At 41.6% G+C, this 6186-nt stretch overlaps 1 protein-coding gene across 2 annotated transcripts in view; it reads left to right on the top strand.

Annotated features, from left to right (window-relative positions):
- The window catches only part of CEP120 (centrosomal protein 120), a 70844-nt gene that overhangs the window by 51930 nt on the left and 12728 nt on the right, over positions 1-6186 (top strand). The window lies entirely within an intron of this gene.

Below are 6186 nucleotides of genomic sequence, written 5' to 3'. Positions count from 1 at the left end.
GACATTCTGGATTTGCTGTCATGGGTACAATGTGTAGCACAGAATTCTGAGTGTTAGACATCTAAGGGGAAATTATTTTTGCCCTCGTCTCCATGAAGATACACTACAGACATATTTTTAAACCAAAGGTTTCGTTGTTCGACAGATTCTCAAGATTGTCACTTCAATTTTGGTTTTCTAAAGAATACATTTGTCTTACCACCTTAGAAAACAACTGTGTAGTTAGACTAAAAGTTACTCCTTCTGAGAAATAAAGAGGTAGGAATTTCTTCATGTAGAAAATTTAACATTTTCATGATGTCAGATAAATTAAAACTAGGTCCGCTTGTTCCCAGGACAGGAAACAGAACTAAGATTTTGGGTAGGATGCGGGTCCCTTACCATATTTGTGCACAGTAGATCTGTTTAAAACTAAGCTCTAATATATTTAGTTAAAAGAACACAGGCTTCATTGGCTGACATCAGCACTATCTTGTCCAGTCTCCTGCTTATCCACTCAGGGTAATTAATTTGATTAATTTATAAGTAATTTAGCCAAGGATGGGATGTAAATCTTTGTTTAAGAAAACAGTTGGAGGTCCAAGTCTTGGTTAAAAACTGTGTCTTGAAACCATCCAGGCCCTCCTACTGACTTGTCAGCTCTGGGTTATTTTCAGAAAACTGGACTTGAGTTCCTTAGTTTCGTTGTAAGTTTTTCCCACAGACTTGCATGGTATGTGTGAGCGGGAGAGTAAGTAGTGGCCACTTCTTAGCCGCTGTTTAGTCTAGCGTATGCGTGTTTACATCTCCTCTCTGGATTTATAGGCGGCTCAGGCAAAATAAAGATTACACTCACTTGACTGAGGAGGCTTTAACCCAGAGCACCTGGCAGCACAGAGGATTTCTTTCTCTAACCTCTGATTTTTGTGCGCGTGTGTGATCATTATTCATGCCATGTATTTGGTGAAAAATTCAAGGCATTTCAAGGCTTGTCTTCTGCGTTTTAGACCTAGCGTGTTTCCAGTCTTACAGAATTGCCGTTTTACAAGGCAACGTAACCTGACATAATTGGCTTTTGTTATTATTTTTCTGCTTGTCGTTCTGCTTGCTTATTGTAAACACATACGAACTTCGTGGCTCCGTCTAACACAGAAAATAAAAACCACCAGTGACCTCAGCCAGTCCTCAGCCAGAGGCAACGACTCGGTCTGTTTTTGCCGAGCTTTCTTCTCCTTTCTTTTTTAATAACTGCTTTTTAAAACCAATAGATCCTAACAGTCCAAAGAGAGAAGGAAAGAAGATTCTTATACACCCCCTCCCCCTTTCTATTTTACGAAACGGAGCACGATCAGTGTTCTGGAAGCCTTCTTTGTGCCTTTTCTCCACTGCATCCTCTCCAGGGGTGAGTACACGCCCAGACTTGGTTTATTCTCCCTTGGTTTTGCTTTTCTTTGGTGTGTTTTTCAACTTTATGTGGATGGAATCATTCCCTTGAATCCTTCTGCTGTCTACTTTATACCACTCAAAATTGGTTTTGAGATTTAGCTGTTTTGAGGCAAGTAGCTATAGTTCATTTTTACTGCTTTATAAAACAGATGAACATAGCACAATTTACTCAGTTCTTTTCTGATGGCTTTTTTCCTTTAACTTAGAATAAGACAACTCTGAAAAGTTTTGTCTATGTCCGAGCTTCTCTAGTATTTCTGTGGAAAAGTAGAGTCTGGTTCACTGGTTTCTTCTGCTTTGCTAAATAAGGCCAAATTACTTTTCAAAGTGCTTGTACGACTCTTGAGTTCCCCAGAGTGGTGTGTAACTGTTATTCTTCATATGGTGTCCAGCACTTGGCTATTATCGCATGTTTTAATTTTTTCCAGTTTGGTGGGTCTGAAATAGTGTCACTTTGAGGCTTCAGTTTTCATATCCCTGATGACTTACTTGGAGCATCTTTTCTTACGTATATTAACCACTTGTCTTTCTTCACTAAGGGATGCTTGTTTATGTCCAAGCATTTGCTCAGTACAACTCAACAGGTAATCTAGATTTTAGAGTCAGCAGATGCCAAGTTTGAAACAATTGCTATCACTCTGTTCTAGAACAGAAGTGATGTGATGGAGAATTAGAATCTGTCAAATGATCTAGAAATTCTGGAACTGAGAGAGATTTTAAGTGAAATGTAAGAATGTAAAAGTTGAATTAACAGCAGATCGGATAGCAAAACGAAGGATGTGTGAACTCAAGTCAATAAAAAGCATACAAACTGAAGCAGAGGGGAGAAAAAGAGAATGGGAAAAATAGCAAACAACATGAGTGACACGTGAGAGAGAGGACAGGAGCTTGGACCCTGACTGAGTCTCTTTGGGCTCCCATAACTATATACCACAGACCTAACAAATCACAGAAATTGGTGTCTTGCACTTCTGGAGGCTGGAAGGCCAAGATCAGGGTCCAGGTATAGTCAGGGAGGCCTGCTTCCCAGCTCATAAACGGCTACCTTTTTGGGGAGTCCTCATGTGGTAGAGGGGTCAGGGAGCACTGTTGAGCCTCTTTTATAAGGGCAGTAATCCCATTTAGGAGAGCTCAGCTTGATGACCTTTCTCCTCCCAAAGGCCCCCATCCCCTAACACCTCAAAATGGGAATTAGGTTTTCATGACACATTTCCCCAGCTATCCAAAAGTAGAGCATTGCTGTGAAACTTGTCTTAAGTAGAAATGGTACAAAGCAAAGAGTATTCCCAGCTTTCCCACAGTTAGCAGTAGGCTACTTCGCTTTTACACAAGACCTACATTTGTATGGTAATGGTTTTCAGAATAGCAAAAATCTTCTCTGGATTTGTTTAGCAAAAATCGATACTAATGTAGTTTTTCCTAACAAATGGCTGACTACCAACTTTCGGAAAGCAGGGAAACCTATATGTTTTTGGAAGCCTCTAGCACCCCCTCAGAAAAAGAATGGGAGAGAATGCAGTATTGGAAGAGATACTAAATGAGAATTCTCTTAACAGTGAAGTAGCAATTCATAAATTCAAGAATATTTAGGAACTCTAGGAATAAATACCAAGTCAAACATACCTAGGTTCACTGTAGTAGAATTGCCAAAAAGCAAAGGAAACCTGAAGAAGATGGGGTGGAGGGAGACCGGGCGTGCCTAGGAGCAGCAGGAAGACGGATAGATGACTTTGCAGCAGCAGGAGAGCATCCTTAAAGTCCTGAAAGAATAGAACTGCCAACCGCAGGCTCTGTCTGCACCAAAAATGTTCTTCGTAAGTGACAGTGACCTAAGACTTTTCAGACCAACAAAAACTAGGAGACTAGTTTGTCATGGTGAACCTAAATTAAGAAAAAATACTTTAAGGTGTTCAGAAGGAAAACGATCCCAAATAAAAACAGGAGAATAAACAGCAACAGAAATAAATATTTGACTAAAATATAAATAGTTGTTGACTGTAGAAAACAACACTCAAAAATTTTGTTGGTTTTAAAATATACATAGAGTTTGTCTACGGCCATACCACCCTGAACGCGCCCAATCTCATCTAAAATATACATAGAATTTAAATTCTTGACAAAAACAAAGGAACAAGAATAGAAAAGATAAGGGGATGGATAGAGTTTAAATGCTTAAAAGTATGTTCCATTATTTGAAGTTGTTAAAGGACCGATTTGTGTTATTTCTAAATGAGTAAAAATGAGTACGAAGGTAATAGAGCAGGGGAAATGGAATGACAAATGATTAGACTAACCTAAGAAAAAGAGCGTGAATAACATCAAATAGAACAAGTACAAAATACCAGCATGTAAAGATTTCAAGCCATTATACCACCAATTGCTTTAAATATGAATGGACTAAATACTGTCCTTGGAGACAAATATTACATGAAAAACTAAACAGTATACCACTCATAAGGGATATAGCTTAAATGTAAGGTATAGAATGGATAAATTTAAAAGAGGGAGAATTATACTACATTGACTAATCACAGGAAAGCTGACCTAGCAATACTTTTATCAGGCAAAGTAGACTTTGGCACAAGAGCCATTACTGTAGATAGAATGTTCATAATCATAAAAGGCTCAGTTCACCTGGAAGATGACAGCCATTGCGCATGTGTATGCACCTGACAACAACTACAAATTTATGTAAAGCAACAATCAATAGAACTAAATGAAAAATAGACAAATTCATAATAATGGGAGATTTTAGCAGAACTCTCCTGGGAACTGATAGAGCAAAGGAGAATCAGTAAATATTTAGAAGATTTAGACAGCACAGCCCTTGGTATACAGAATGTTTCATCAGAAAAGTCTAAAATAGATGTTTTACGTGGTATTGATGGAACATTTAGCCAAATTGCTCATATGCGAGGCCAGACCATTCTCCACAACTTTCAGAAGATTGTAATTTAGAATATGTTCTGTCCACAGTGAGATTAATATTCCCAAATGACTGAAAATTAAGTAGTACACTTCTGATTACCCATAACTGGAGACCACAAGTGAATTTAGAGAGTATTTTCAACCAAAAAATATGAAAATAACCTATTAAGATTTTTTTCTTTTTCTTTGAGAGAGGGAATCCCTACCAGTCTCCCTGCTCAGCCTGGATCCTGACGCAGGTGCTATTCCATGACCTTGGGATCATAACCTGAGTGAAATCAAGAGTCAAATGCTCAGAGTGGGGCCAAGATGGCAGAACAGCATGGAAGTTTTGTGTCTCTCTTCCCTGAAAAGCAGCCAGGTCAACACTAAGCCATCCTGCACACCTAGAAAACTGATTTGAGGATTAACACAACAATCTGTGGGGTGCCTGGGTGGCTCAGTCGGTTAAGTTTCCGGCTTCGGCTCAGGTCAGATCTCACGTTCGTGGGTTCGAGCCCCGTGTCAGGCTCTGTGCTGACAGCTAGCTCAGAGCCTGGAGCCTGCTTCCGGTTCTGTCTCCTTCTCTCTCTGCCTCTCCCCCTCTCATGCTCTGTCTCTGTATCAAAAATAAATAAAACATTAAAAAAAGTAAATAAATAAAAAAACCCACAACAATCTGTGCAACCTGAACCACAGAACTTGGCAGGTACATGGCACTGAGGGGTGAACTGGGGGAGAGAGAAGCCACGGGGGTCAAGGAGCTGTTTTTGTTTGTGGAGAGAGGATGGGGACAGGGAGGCTATGGGTAAAGCTCCCCCCGCCCCACACACACAAGGAAGCTGGAGAGAAAGTGGGGGAAACAGCCACCAGGGAGTGAACAAAAAAGGGAGGAAGGAGAAGGTTTAACTTCCATTAAGACTCTATAAACAGGGAGTGCAGAGTCTGAAACCACAGCTTGGCACCTGGCCGTGCTCTGGTTTGGGAAGGGCGAATCCCTAGGAGCAGAGAGTGGGTGGGGTTCTTAAACCACACGGGGAGAGGCAGTTCCCCTGCTGGGAGGGACATTGGGTAGAGGCTATGTGGCCTTCCCACACACAAGGGTCCCAGTGGACCCCAGGGAACAGCCATACTCACGGGTGCTGGAATAAGGACGTTAAGGGTGAAGTCTGGTGCTGGATGTGTGTTGTGGTTTACTACAGTCCCTGAAATGCTGCTGCATGATCACACAAACTTTTTCTGGGGTGGGCTGGTGCCTGGCTGCATTCTCCCCAACATTCCTGGGGGCAGGCAGGCAGGCACCCAGCCATTGCTCAGCCAGACCTTCCCCCAGAGGGTCTGACTGGGTCAAAGCCCCTCAGAAGTGAGAGGTTGGGAAACAGAGACCCATCAGAGATAAAACTCAGGAGGGAGGTGCTGCATGGCATCCTGATGGATTGGTCATGGACAATGTAGAAATGGGGAGTGAATGGAAGCCAGAGAAAAAGGAGGGGTGGTTAATTACCAGTCTTGGAGAGCACAGAATCTTGATGCTAGACTGGGTAGCTGGGTGATGCCATTTTCACCCCTCCCGTGCATGCGCATCCATGCCTACATGCACCACAATCCATGCCATTGAGCTAAGCAGCGCCATCTAGTGGAGAACGGAGCCGTTACACTGTGCGCCGCCCAACTGGCCCAACTGCGCTCTTGAGGAGAAACACAAGTGTCTCAGCGTGCTTAGTTTATGTACCATAAAGTGCTTCATAATTCAGCTTCTACGGGAAAATGGATGTAATTTCAATCGTATTTCATTCTGTTCACTGGTCCACCTATGCAATTTTTTTCTTGCATATAGAGAAAAAAATTTCATTT

Source organism: Suricata suricatta, chromosome 6 (assembly GCF_006229205.1).
Source record: "Suricata suricatta isolate VVHF042 chromosome 6, meerkat_22Aug2017_6uvM2_HiC, whole genome shotgun sequence".
In the NCBI taxonomy this organism is placed as follows: Eukaryota; Metazoa; Chordata; class Mammalia; order Carnivora; family Herpestidae; genus Suricata; species Suricata suricatta.
Note: the sequence above shows the minus strand (reverse complement) of the source record. Positions and strands in the feature narration are given on the sequence as shown.